At 38.0% G+C, this 14,759-nt stretch overlaps 1 protein-coding gene across 1 annotated transcript in view; it reads right to left on the bottom strand.

Annotated features, from left to right (window-relative positions):
- SLC40A1 (solute carrier family 40 member 1) overlaps nucleotides 1-14,759 on the bottom strand; it is a 42,554-nt gene that overhangs the window by 20,074 nt on the left and 7,721 nt on the right. The gene's annotated exons all lie outside the window — the stretch shown is intronic.

The following is a 14,759-nucleotide window of genomic DNA, read 5'->3' as shown; positions in this document are numbered from 1 at the left end:
CTTGATGTTAGACCATGATCAACTAAGCTGCTGTATCTTATTAGGAATTAATAAGTCAGTCTTTTCCCACTTTGCAAGATCATTAGTATAATCCCTTGGAGCTAGTGCTACACTGATTATTCATAATAACCCACCTATTAATTAACTATCATTCTACAATTACTTAGCTTTCAACTCTAACAAATTCTAGCCATAGCTTTCGAAAAAGTAGTTTTATTCACCAGGCCCCATCTGATACCTTCTTGTCACCTGGCAGATGACTTCATTAACACTACTAATGATCAGCTATTGTTTCCGTTATTCCTGTAGAAAGCTCTGCCCATTCTCAGGATTTTTTTCTAGAAACATATTTATCATTATAAGCATTGGAAAAAATTAAATAGAAAGCCCGAGAAAGTAAATTTGTTCTACAATTTCTTTTATAGTGGCTCTAACTAGAATATACACGTAAATAGTTAATTCTCTAATTTATCTGAGAAGTTAAAGGAATTAAGTACCAGGGAAAGCACTCACTCTCTGTTCCCTTACTGAGACCAATGGTTTCAATCATATTCCAGAGGTGCTGCCTGGAAGATCCCTGCTAATATCCAAAGCAGTCTGCAGAGTCTGTTGGCACCACATATTTCAGCAGCTGTGCTCAGTGACAAGGGAAAATTCTCACTGCCTCAGGATGTTTTTCAAGGATGTAGCCTCTAGCCAGAATGGTGGTCTTAGCTCTCACTTTCAGCTTTCTGCAGGCACTTGTCCATCAGAGCTGAAAATGTGGCTTGCAGTATTTGCAGTTTTTTTCCAATCAATATCTTAAGCACAAATTTACTTATTAGCTGAAATAGAGCCAAGAAAAAAACATAAATATGGCTGATAGCTTGTTGTTATCTTACTATAATACTTCTCCACCCTATTATTATGGCCAGCTCTCCCAAATGGATGGCATTAGAAGTTGAACATGAGGCAACTGAGCATGAAGAAGCACATCACTGCAGCAGAAAAGGTCCTCTCCATCCTGGGTTGTTGTAATAAGAGTGTAGCCAGCAGGCCCAGAAAAGTAAATGATTGTTTACTTTCTATTTGGCACTTGTGAGACTGCATCTGGAGTACTGTGATCGGTTTTCGTCTTCTCCAGAGAAGAAAGACACTGAGATACAGGAGTGAGTCCAGCAAAGGGCCACCAAGATGGTCACGAAGCTACAGCACACAACGCAAAAGGAGAGGCTGATCCCGGAGGAATGAAAACTCAGAAGAGACTTTAATATTGTCAGAGGAGACAGAGAAGACAGTGCCTGACTCTTCTAGATGCCCAGTAATGGGATGAGAGAAAATAAAAGTAGGAACATGAGAAATTCTAATAACCACAATATTTTTTTTTAGCACAAAGGTGGTCAAAACCTGGAATTCATCACCCAAAGAGCCAGTGGAATTCCCATCATTAAGGTATTCACTACACTATATGGACTAACCTGCACTGGGACTGGCTTTGAACAAGGAGTTGGGGAGATGACATCCAGAGTTCCTTCCAACTTAAATTATTTTACAATCACAGAAATTTTACCATCTCAAAAGTTAAATTTCTCAAACTGCAGGCTGTGAACCACTCTTCTGGAGAAAATTTAAATAATCCCATTACGGATCCACCAAGTAGCATCGGTATATGTTAAGAAGAAACGGTCAAAAATATATGGTTTGTTTGAAAAATCACTGTTGATTTGATTTTGAGGGAAAGGTTCTAAATGACTACATCTTATAGATAAACTGCTCATGAAAAATAAATCTATATTCGATGCTCATGAGTCAATTCCATTTAAACCAAGTTTAAGCTAGCGTAATAATAAACAGAATCAGATCCTTAAGATTTTGCACATTGGTAGATCAATCAACTAAGGGAACTGATTTGAAAAGTCAGTAACACCGGGGGGGGTTTGGTCTAAATATATACATAGCCTGGCAAGAAAGTCAAGCATGAATTGGCAAGACACCTTTCCTACAGTGCTTGTGGCAGAAAAGAAGATAAAATATTTCCAGACAGTGAGAAGAAAACAATATCATGATGTCTAGATATCTCTGATACTGTGAAGGACAGTTGTTCATTAGCTGTATTCTCCAGCTACACTGCATGGGTTTGCAGACAGAAAAGTAAAAAAACAGCAGGACCAATGGATTACAAATTGCCTCTCAAAAATGGTATGTTGATTTTTTTTTTTCTGGCTTTAATTGCAGCTGAGGCAGGACTCTTGCTTCACTGCATCAAAGACTGTCATAAGTTGCTTCTTAAGGTAAATTTCAAGTAAGTAGTCTTTTAACAACAAGCTGCTCCCTAATAAAGTCTTCTGTCCTACAAAAACATATAATTGTCCATTATTGTATTCAGTACAAATAGGTATTTATTATGCACATGCTTCCAAGTGTTTTATGGATGAGTCCATAACACAGTCATAACAAAGTGGTTGGGAAATTCCACAGCACAAACAGGCAGAGAATGTTTCTTAAGTGAATCTGCAACCCTAGATGTCAGACACGGTCAGAAGTGCTGTTGTGATGTAGTTAACCTTGTGAACAAACAGAAGAGTTGATGTATCATATAATTTTGAAGAAAACATTGACACAATTAAACCTCTAAGTTCAGTGTCTATTTGCACAATATTTACATCCATCCTGAGGAGCACAGGTATTTTGTTTGTGAATTCCTTTCTTCTGTGGTCTGTTTTGATCACATTCTTATTGTTAGCAATCAATTTCATACCTCCCATTGCAAAACAACTATTTTGTTTATGCTCTTCTACATCACAAGTTTTAAAATGGCGATTAATTTAGCTGAGAAACAGAAATGACTACACACTATGTAGGCCCAAATTAGGCTGCCTAAACACAGGCACTTAGTTTGAGACACTCCTGTGTGCCCGAAACACCAAAATGGCAAATACACAATAGGTTCTATAAGAAATCTTTGCCCTTCTGGAGTATTAACTGCATGGCAGATGTTTAAACGTCCAAATTTAGAAGAACAGTTCAAACCCTTACTCACCACAGACCTTACTAGGGCTGTTGGAGACATATTAAATCTTTAGTTTGGACCTACTGGGTTTGGACATACGGAACTTCCTCCAGGATGACTGCTTGGAGCCATCAGAACTGAAGGGAAAGAATGGGGATTCTGAAACACATGATCTTGTGCTGTTACAAGGCAGGAGTTACTTACCAGGATGGAGAGAATCATTTCAAAGTGGGCAGGGGAATATGTCTGTCTTCACAATTATTGTTTTCTAGTTAATTAAATGCATGCAATTAAATGCACGGGCTTTGGGAATGACTATTCAGAATACAGCTGCTACATTTCTTGTGATTTTAAGCAGATAGACTTAGAGATATAAAGGAAGGCATATTAAAAAGTATTTCATTAATTAATTCAAGACATGAGATTCATTCTTGTGATTAAGTTTTGCTACATCCTGGCATTTAATTAGGAAAATATATATAATTATGTTCTGATATATCAAATTAACAAATGAAAGATACATTCAATTAGGTTTATTACCTTCTCTAAATTGCAGAGACCAAAGACAGCACCTAAAAGAACAGGAAGACCGGCCATTTACTAAAGCAGGAACTGATGAGGAAAAAAATAAAATTCAAGACAGTAGTTCCCAATGTGGATGTGATCCGTCCTCCCAGCATAGCCTGGGAGAAGTAGAAGGCACATGGGAAGAAAGCAAGGGAAAACAATAAGGCTTTGGCACACAGGAAGACAAGACTGAGAAAGAGGCTGCATCCAGTGACTGACTGGCCGGGTGCCAGGCAATTCTGGATTCTGATCTCAAACTCATCACTGAGTCACTATGTGGCTGCGAACAAATGACTCCACCTTAATGTCTCAATTTCTCATAAACACAGTGGTATTTATCTATCAATCTCATCGAGTGTTGTAAAGATTAATTAATAAATGTTTGGAAAGCACTTGGAAGATAAAAGGCCAAACTGGCAGTAAAGGCCAGGAGACAATGAATTTACTTGCTTACTCCTTTTCGGCAAAAATAGCCTATTCTTACAGAAAGAATTCAAAACATACTGTTTCTGCTGTCTACTCCGTCCTCTATTTATTTTCTCCGTGATTACTCTTGGTATTTAGCTAATGTTTGATTCAAGAAAATCATACATACGCATCTATTTATCAGCTAAAGCTATTCACATGCCCAACTGATTGTCAGACTAGAATCTCTGCTGTAAGTGGCGTGTGTGTAAAGTGATGATCTTTTATCATATATCTACAGGAAGATCTGATAAATACTTATTCAAACACAAATAATAGCTTACTAAGCGATTTTCCTGGTCTCAGCTGGGATAGAACTAATTTTCCTCCTAGTAGCTGATCTGCTGCTGCGTTGTGGATTTAGGATGAGAATAATATTGATAACACAGCGATGCGTCAGTCCCTGCTGAACAGTGCTTACATAGACCCAACGACATTTCAGTTTCTCCTATGGCACTGCCAGCAAGGAGCTCCTAAGGAGCTGGGAGAGAACAGAACCAGAACATCTGCCTGCAGCTGATACAATTGTTTAGCAAAACAAAATATCAGACAACTTAAAAATAAACATGGGCTGTATCTCTGAACACAAATGAACACAATCTCTAACATCTGAGAGCACCACATATAACACAGCTCAAGAAACTTCTTAAAGCGACATTAGATCGAAATATTTACATCTGAATATGAAAAAAGAAAAAAATACCCATGTGTATGCCTTAACTGAAAACTGGATGAGACCGCTTGCTCTCTCCTTACTGATGCCAAAACTGGACAGTATAGTACCTTGCTAATCAGCAAGTTGAATCCATCCTCTCCAGCTTTTTGAGTAATGCAGGGTGCACCTATACTGCAGTAGCTAAAATCCATCCAGTTATGGTAGGAGAGCTCAGCAAAAGCTGCACAGTCTACATAGGAAATGGGGTATATGCTCAGATGCTTTGTCCGTGCCAAGCTTTAAGCAGCACCTCTACTGGTACACGTACTCAACTAATACTGCAAGTGCTATGAACTCCAGGAGGAACACATCAATAGCATGTCCCATTTTCCTTTATGCTTTGTCAGCAGTTTGATAGCAATATTGTGGCAATCCACTAGTTAGAGACTATTTTTGTTCTTAGTACAGCTCTTTTGTGTAGTCCTAAACAAGGGCATATTTTGTCTTCATGTCCCATGCAGTGAAAAATGGAGTTATGTCTGCAGTCTTTTAAAATTTGCAGATGAATAGTATTGTACATAGTAAATTCAGACTGCTGCCATATACAGTCATGTTTAGTTCATAACTTCCAGTTCCCTCATTTGTAAAAAGGCAATTACTACCTGTGTTATAATTAATGGGTCACTAAGAGGTTAATTCATGTATGTCGGTTAAGTATTCTGAAAACATAAAAAGGGAGGCAACATTCAAAGAAAATTATTATTACTTTCACCACATGCATATTGCATAAAGAGTAATTCTACAGAGAGGCCACGGAACAGGAGTCGGAGAACAGTGGTGTTATTGTGCCCTGACCGATGTTAGAACAATGACCATTTTAAGCCAATTATACTCAATTAACTGAGTGAAACAACAGCTGAGGCTTAGCACCCAGTACTCTATCAGTTGTGACATTATAAATTAGAGAGTTCATAAAAAGGAGGTCAATTCTCAGAGTTAATTGTGTTTGGCTATTTGTTGAGAATTGTTTATATGGAAAAAAATGTGTGGCTCAGTTTTCAGATCTACTATTCTACAGATGAGAAACTCAAATGAGTCAAAACTCAGCTGAGCTCCTTCTCTCGCAATATCCACCAGGTTCCTGTTGCAGATTACTACAGCAAGATATTGAGGACTTTTAAAATCCCAGGGGAATGTATACTATTCGCAGAATTCACAAGCCATAATTAGTTCTCTGGGAGGAAAAGTCACGTTCATATCTAAAACACACGTGTACTCTGTCCATAGCACTGGGTTCTCCTCAGGGCACCTCCCTCGAATGTCTTCAGAGCCACCTCTTCACATCACGCCTTTCCAATGTGCTTGTTACCTGCTTTCTGATTTGATACAGCTTTTTGATGACCAGTCTGAATTAGAAATGTGGGATCAATTAAAATGACTTAAAGATTGAGTGTGCAGTAGTACAGAAAAGAGATCAAGCGCAGGTACAAACAATGCATATCTACTAAATGGAAGAGACAGGAGGAAAAGTGGAATTAAAGTAATTAAAGTATGAAATACAAGGTGTGATTCATTTACTGAAAGTGTTTGAGTAAACACAAGGATTAAAGAATGGCCAGATTAAGAGGCTGAAAATGGCTTGACTGGGCAGGTCAAAAAGGCTATTCTATCAAAAGCAATGAAAAAAAAAGCATAAAAATTAGGAAAACAGGTTAACCAATCACCTACAGTATTATTATCAGTATGAAAAAGGCAAGGAAATTAGCCTCAGCATATGAGCACATGAAAGGAAACAGCAAGACTTCCTGAAAGTATAACATCGAACACATTGTCCCTGTTCACTTCTCTCCCCAGGAAAACTTCGTGAAAGTTTGTGAATGGTCTTGGGAGAATTCATCAGTACGATCTTTGTACTGGAGTGTAGGGGCCCGTCACTGGATTTGAGAAGTGCATTTTGAGAAATGGACTGACAGGAACTCATTTGAGAAACGGGCTGAGAGGGTTCTGAGAAATAGGCTGATGGGAACTCACTGAAGTTCAACATGAAACTTAAGTCCTGCATCTGAGAAGGAACAACCCTATGCACAAGTATATGCTGGGGGCTACTCAGCTGGAAAGCTGCCAAGCAGAAAAGACCTGGAGGTCCTGGTGGAAGCCAAGCTGCAAACGAGCCAGCAATGTGCTCTCGCCACTAAGAATGTAAATGATATCTTGGGGTACAGTAACTCAAGTACTACCAGCAGCTCAACGGAGCTGATCCTCTCAGCACTGGCAAGGCCATACCTAGAGTGCTGAGTCTACTTCTGGGCTCTTTAGAACTAGAGAGACATAGAAATACTGGAGAAAATCCAACAAAAGATCATAAATCTTACAAAGGGACTGGAGCACGTCTCCCATGAGAAAAGGCTGAAAGAGCTAGGACTGTTCAGTGGGGAGAAAAGGAGGCTCAGGGAGAACTCGGCAATGTCCATGAATACCTAAAGGAAGAATGCAAAAAGGTGAGGGCCAGGCTCTTTTTAGTGGTGCAGAGCGACAGGACAGGAGACCATGAGCACAAACTGAGACACATGAGGTTCTACCCAAACATCAGAAAATACTTCTTGTACTGTGAGGGTGACGGAGCAATGGTACAGGCTGCCCAGAAACACTGTAGAGTCTCTCTCCTTCAAAAACCTGCCTGGACATGCTCCTGGGCAACCTGCTCTAGGTGGCCCTGCTCGAGAAGAAGGGTGGACAAGATTTGGACACAGAGGTCCTTTACAACTTCAGTCATTCTGTTATTCGTTTGGATAGCACTCCACACAAACACAGGTCAACTCACAGAAAAAAGAGATGGAAGCAGTCTGATTAGAAAGAAGGGCCAAGAAATGAGGAGGATGCAGGTAAACAGCAGGCCAGATTGTGGCAGGTTTTATCAGCCTTGTGTTAGATGCCTTTAAGCTTTTCTTGAACTCACAGATTTGAATAACAGGATAATTTGGGTTGGAAGAGACCTCAGGTCTCTTGTTTAATCTCCTGCTCCAAGCAAAGTCAGCTATGAGAACAGGTTAATCAGAACTTTATCCAGGCTAATCTTGAAAACCTCTAAGATTCAAGACTAAAAAAACCTCTCTAGCGAACTTGTTCCACTGCTTGACTGCCCTCATCTGCATCTTCTTTTATCTTACCTGAGGAATGAATTAGTTTGCGACTTGGAACACTATCTCCTGCATCTGTTCCTGTTTCATTTTCATTCTTATTGACAGCTCAGAATTGTTTTTATTCTGCTAATAAGGCGTAACTAGGAGAAATGTGGTTGGCATTTTTCAGAATTCATATATTACAGCATTGGCAATGTGATGAGAAAAAAAAATGGAAGGGAGATGACATTGCATTACAAACTTAAGAAAACCCACTCTTGCTCAGGAGATTGTAGTGCATTAGCAGGTAGCACTGCTGTGTGATGAACAGTTTTCATAGTTGTTGTACCTAAATCCTGTAGGGTAAGAGGTGCTTGCACAGGGATTTTAGGAGTTCCATCAGTACAGGCTAACAATATTATGTCATCAGAACAAGGATTTCAGTCCCCAGTGATGCTTTATGATTTAAAAAACCAGAAGCAGCTGTGCAAGCATTCCTGCCAAAACAATGCGGAAAACATGAACTAACAGCAACTGGAGTGCGAGGCTGTATATTTTGTACCCTGAGAACCACAAGTAATCAGAGTAAGATCAACAGCTGTGCATGAAGCAGTTACAGAAAAAGAAAAGGTCAGTGACCTGCTCCATGATACAGATCTTTATTTTGTGTGTCTGCCTTCTGAAACAGGGGCCAACCACCTCAGAAAATTAAAAATCAACAGTGCCATTTGAGTCTCAGACAAGCAATGGTAAATGCCCTTCCCACACATGTGTGGGGAGGGAAGGCACTCCAGACTTTCATCAGGTCTCTATCTCCATGTAGGAAAGCTGATATCTGTCAAAAGCTTGACAGCCTCGCCATAGTAAAAGCTTTCACAAATGCACACTCTGAACTTGTCAGGGTAACCCAGGAAATTTCCTCAAAATAGTAATCCTTCCTTTTTGAAGATTTTTTTGTTTGTTTGTTTGTTGGGTAAAGCTGTAGAGCGTGCAGGGAATTCAAGAGCAGAATGTAGGACTCATTACTCCACTTTCTCCTCTCATACAAAATTTTCAGTCCGGATGTTGCAGCTGTTTCACTGTGCACAGCAGTACCATGCAATAATTTTGGCCAGGAAATGGTGATTGCTTCATACTGATGCAGAGCTAGATTATGGTTTTTAAAAATTCTCAGAGGTAAAGTTTCACTTCACATCAAAACGATAAGGAAATAAATGAAGCGATGGTATTGAAGTTAAGCAGGACACATGCTTAGCTATTTTAAAGTTCCAAGGACTAAAATATGGTCTAACATAAAATAATAGTAACACAAAGAACAAACAAAAATATTCTCAGTCTATTTGCTTTAGCTGCTGTATTTAACAAAAACATTTAGTCCAGTACTGAACTGTACACAAGCTGTTCCATAAGCAGTAATAAGTATTTGATTCAAACACACACTATTTTCTGTTAAGAATTAAATAATGAAAAGCTGCAAAATCATTTTTCCAGGCAGGAATTAAGTACAATTCCAAAACAACCACCACCTCTTCTGTTGAGCAGAAATTGAGAGATGTATGAGAAACACTTGCAAAAAAGACCTATTTATTGCCTACAGTTAGATGATAAAGTCATACTTCTGAAGATGAACTAGTCAGAAAGTAATTTAGAATGTATCACAGTAATGTCTAAGCACAATTTCCTTTTGTTATCTCTCTTAATAAAAATGGTAACAAACGCTTCAGAAAAAAGAAAGATCATGCTAATGTTCAAATGGAAACGCAAAGAAGTTAACTTGAATCAAGATATTTTAAATTAATTATTCTAAATAGTAAAAACAATAGTATAGAAAAGCATAGTACTGAACCTGATAACTGAAACTTAGGATTGCCTACTGCCTGTCTTAGCATGCAAGTCAACAAGTCAGACTATACCGGCATTTGTGAAACTGTTTTACTTCTAGTACTTGGTAACTAGCAGTAGATAGGAATAGCACAGGAGCCTGCACCATTTTGGTGGTGTTGTTGACTTCTTAAAAGGAAAAATTGGTAATGGAGCATAAAAATCTATCATAATCAATCTAAGTGTCTGATTAACAGCCAGTGCTGTAGAAGCAGATTTCAGCACAGCCCAATGTACAATGCACTGCTGCATTTGCACTCACCAATGCAGAAGAATACTTAAAGGCTTAAAAAAAATCCTTATACCCTGAAGCATCTTTATACCCTGTTACCGTTATCCTACTGCATACTATGACAAAAAATGCTATTAGTGCTCATAAAATTAGTCTCTTTAAAAAGCCAGCATTTTTAACTTACAATTCCTGTGGCATTTCACCCACCACGTGCAACACAAACACTTCCAGTTTGCAATTACTTTTCTACTATCCATAGGTCCTATTTGTTATTTAGTTAAATCTAAAAGAGGTAGCCATCCAATTTTGCACGTCACATTCTACAACTTTTCAGTTCTAATATGCTTGTAAATAAATTCTCCCACACATCAATCTCAGTGTAACGACGAGACATGAGATCAGAAACATAATTAATGTCAACACTGTTACTGGTTATCTTGTCAGTCACCTAGCAAGTATTTCCTCACTGCTGTTTTGTGTACTGCCAGATATTTGGGCAGAATAGGTGGCGCAACCTGTCATTAGAAACACTGCCGGGAAGGGGCTGAATGCTACAAGTTTTCTCCTCCCTTCACTCCCCCAAGTCACTTCCCTATCTGGGCATTAGTACAGAAAATCTTTCCCACCAATATCCCCAGCTTTGTTCTCAGCATCAGCATATGAAACACACTTGCAGTGATGTAATGGCTAGAAAAGGAATCACCCAGTAACTAAAGATAAATCTTCAACTACCTCATCAGCTCAGGACATAACACAGTCACGTGTTCTATCTTCAGTTTTGAAAAATCTAAATACAGCTTGAATAACTCTAAATATCAAGATAAATAGTAACAGATTCTGTGTGTTACTGGAAGGGAGTAGTGCCTAGAAGAAAACAGTAAACTTATGTTAGATGCATATTCAGGTCTGATTCATTACGTGTGATGTGAAAACAGCTCACTTGGCTGCTTCATTTCTATTAATGTTCAATTTCACCTGATTATGGTTTTTAATGGTTTTGACAAACTTGAAAAAAAAATAATTAGCTGAGTTATCCATGACACTTTAAGAAGCTGTTTCAAAATAGGATCTGGCATCTTAATGAAATGAAACCTACAAGAAAAATGTTACCACTATGCAAGGCAGGTTAAAGAGGAGTAAGATATGAAGGTATGAAATCATTTTTCATCTTCCTATTTTCCTTCACATTTTTAAAAACAATTTAGCAGCACCTGACTTCCTTCTGAAACCTCTAAAATTGATTGTTAATTGCCTTAAAAAATGTTGGTCGACTGAGAAAGCCAGACTCTTCCCATGAGTATCTTCTCGGTTCTTCATAATGGGAACAGCTATTCCTTACTTCAGTATCTCCACTTCATCCTGAAATGAGTTTATCTAGGTTGTTTAACCTTGTCACCTACACTCGACACCAATCATTTTAATGTACTCCACTGCCCATACAGTATTTTCCAAATAATTGACATTAGATACGCTATTTAAACATGATGTATCAACATAACCTGATCAAGTTCAAACTTAATTCTGAAGCTGGGTTTCTACAGAAGATCTTGCACAAACATGTGATCTCTTTTCCACTGATTCCTAGTGATTTACACTGAGACCTGACCAAAAATCCACGTGAATCTACAACTACGTAAGAGGAAATGCACAGGTTCAGCACCTGTATTATACAGTCATCTCCATTTTGGTTTCTAAAGATTCTTCTTTTTAGCATGTAATTTTCCTACACAGTTCTCATCTCCCAAACTGTTTTCTTTAAGTTAATTCAATCGTTGCCAATGTTTTACATTTTCATATTTCATTTTCACTAACAATTTCTTATGCTTCTCTATGTACACTTAAAATATTTTATCTTTCTTTGCTTCACTCTTCCCTAGAAATGATAAACTTGGAAATGATTTTTTAGAATTTAACAACAGTATCTTTATTTGGTGTCATACATATACATGTATTATATAATTCTGCAATATAAAGAAATGTTATTAATAGAATTACTAGAATATCTAGGATACTTACTATCTAATACAGTATGTTTATGTACACACACACAAACTTATATCTCTCAGCTCACTCACAAGCTAACTCAAAGTTCCATTAAGCCAATGGGAAAAGCAAGACTTTCAAGGCTGTTCCTTGTATTCCCACAAAGTTCATGAAAATGCCTGTGATTTCAGGTTTTAATTAGTCTGAAAACTAATTTGGTACAAGTCTACTTATGAAAACAATGAAGACAAAAGAGCACGTACTTCACAGACCCTTGATAGTTACTGGCGAAGCTTCAAAGCTTACGTTCCCAGCAGGACTTAAAAACTACCTTCAGCATGTCTTCTCACGCGGCTGTCACAGCTCTGACAGCCAAAGAGCAAAGATACATTTCACTCCCCAAGGTGTTAGCTTTCCTTGCAAAAATAAAAGCAGAGGAGGAAACACAACGTGCAAGAGTCTTTTCAAGTGTGTGACTAAAAAGAAGCATGGCAACCTCCTGGCAAGGTTGTGTAAAGATACAGTAAACAAATAAGTGTAAGCTATGTGCACAGTAACTGAAAGAGAGAACCTTTCCTTCTTATCCAAAAATATTTTTAATTGTTCTGTGTAGTGTAAAGGGGCTGTTACTGCACTTCAGTTAGCATACAACCTGCGTAAGAGTGTATTTAGTGGACTTGTTTAATAGACAGTTAAAAGTCAGTTAAAAATGTCAGATAAAAATTAGGTAAACTACAGAAAAAAAAAAAGAGAATAATTATCTCATCTTAGCCTGACTTGTAAGATGATCATGATATTCTCCTAGTTAACACCATTTTTTAACATAGCATCATTAACATCTTAACATAATTTCTGCCATAGCTGTCTAACTAATGGAGCAAATCTGATAGTTGTAAGGCCTGGTTATTGTGTTTCGTTTATTTTTCTAAAAAGCCTTTGGGAAGATATTAGTCAAATCAGTTTGATTTGCTCTTCAATCATCTCCAATACAGTGTAAATTATTTAGCAGTGGAGACAAATGTATCATTTAAATTCTGTTCACCAACATGCCAGGCACAGGCTGTAACACCGCTGTTCAGGGTAGGTTTCTTTTTCCCTGGGACAGATGTCACAGGGACCCGTGGAATCCAGCTGCCTCTGTAATTATCAGGTGAAGAGCTTCTTCTTTTGAGATATCAGCAATTGAACCATGCTAAGCTATATGTCCGAGGATGCTTTAAATTTTGATTTTTTTTTTTTTTTGTGAGTTTCGAACAAAATCAGTAAGAGGATTTTGATTAATTTGCAGATAAATCCTCAAGTAGCAGCACAGCTTTGTGTGTTCTGCATGTTAACAAACCAAATGCCAGATTAGAATCCTAGCTTTGACACAAACAAGGAGAATGAAGCAAATCAATTTACCACTGTCCCTATTCAGCTATGCAGTAGGGTCTTCAGCAGCCATTTTGGGGATTAATTACTTGCCATTTACTACTTTCATTATAAACACAGGATTATACATACTTCTAACATCTATAAAGAGGTTTCTGCAATATAACTTCTTTCGCAGATGGTTGAAGAGAGAAAAAGTGGCTTTCTTTTCCTTTGGGCCATGCACTTGTGCTGTAAAACTATAATTCTCCTAGTCTAACAAAGTAAAAGCAAAGAAAAAATCCTTAAAAATTCCTCTCAAACGTTTAGCTGTCTACCTGTAACAACTGACAAGAACCCATGAGAGTTTTTATAGACATTCTGTATCCTGAGAAAGCACACATCTGACTCTTCCTTGTTAGCCAACAGTAGGAAACAGTAGGAAAATGCACCTCAACTCATTAAAGAAGGAAGTACGATTTCAAAAAGGAAAGAATTTCTGCCATATAGCTAACCTTTTTAGTATAATCAGCACTTGAAAGATATCAGTTGTTCACGTTTGTACCTCTTTGTATATCCTTTCCTGGGCATCAGCTGTTGTATGCAGACCGAGACAGCCTATAGACCCAGATGGACCTTTGATCCGACTCCATGTGTCCTACCTTAGGCTCTAGCTTACCTTTTCCGCTGAGTATTACCGTGTATCAGTAGCAGCGCAATTTCCATTGTATCAGTTTAGTACAGTAATTCAGATACAAGTAGACTGAAATAGTTTTACGACTAAGATAATATTGTTAACTATTTTCAATGCATTATAAGGAAGAGCCATCTCTACGTACCACATACATGCCCACACTAAAAAAGGCTACCACATTCCCCAAATACCACTTCTAAACTTCTGTATTTAAGACTGAAAATCATCATCTCCCTGATAATTTTTCCGCTTTCACTGGGAGGATGGAAATCATCTGAGAAAGCTCAGAAGATACAAAGAGTGTGAAAAATATTTGCCAGTTTTCTCTGTTTTTGAGAAAAGTTTCATCCTTCAGGACTGATATAATTCTAGGAATTTCTGTTCTTCCACTACAATTTACTGCCATTGTTTTTCTCCGTTCTAGTCCAAGGAGAATCAAATGTAGCCTCATGTTGCTCAGACCGCTTGTAGTTGTGCCAAAGGGTAGCTCTATCGTTCACTTTCTTATGTTCCTACTGTTAGGTCACCGTGAATTCTCCCTCTTTATGCCTGTGTGATCTGAACATGGATCCTACTGCCATTTTCAGCCTATAAAGGCTGCAAGCAGAATTAGGAGAATTTGACAAAGACCGTTTATTTATTCTACATTTGCAGGTTTTATTACTGACTTTCACCATGAAGAAGGATCACTACTTGTGAGTGTGTGAAGTTACACTGATATTCTCATATTATTCTTTTTATCAAGTTTTAAAAGCCTGCTCTAACAACATAAACTGAACTCTCAATGTGTGCTGGCTGAGATTCTAACTTACAGGAGCTTTTAG

Source organism: Meleagris gallopavo, chromosome 7, assembly GCF_905368555.1.
Source record: "Meleagris gallopavo chromosome 7, MGAL_WU_HG_1.1, whole genome shotgun sequence".
Lineage (NCBI taxonomy): Eukaryota > Metazoa > Chordata > Aves > Galliformes > Phasianidae > Meleagris > Meleagris gallopavo.
This window is presented reverse-complemented; position numbering and strand designations above follow the sequence as displayed.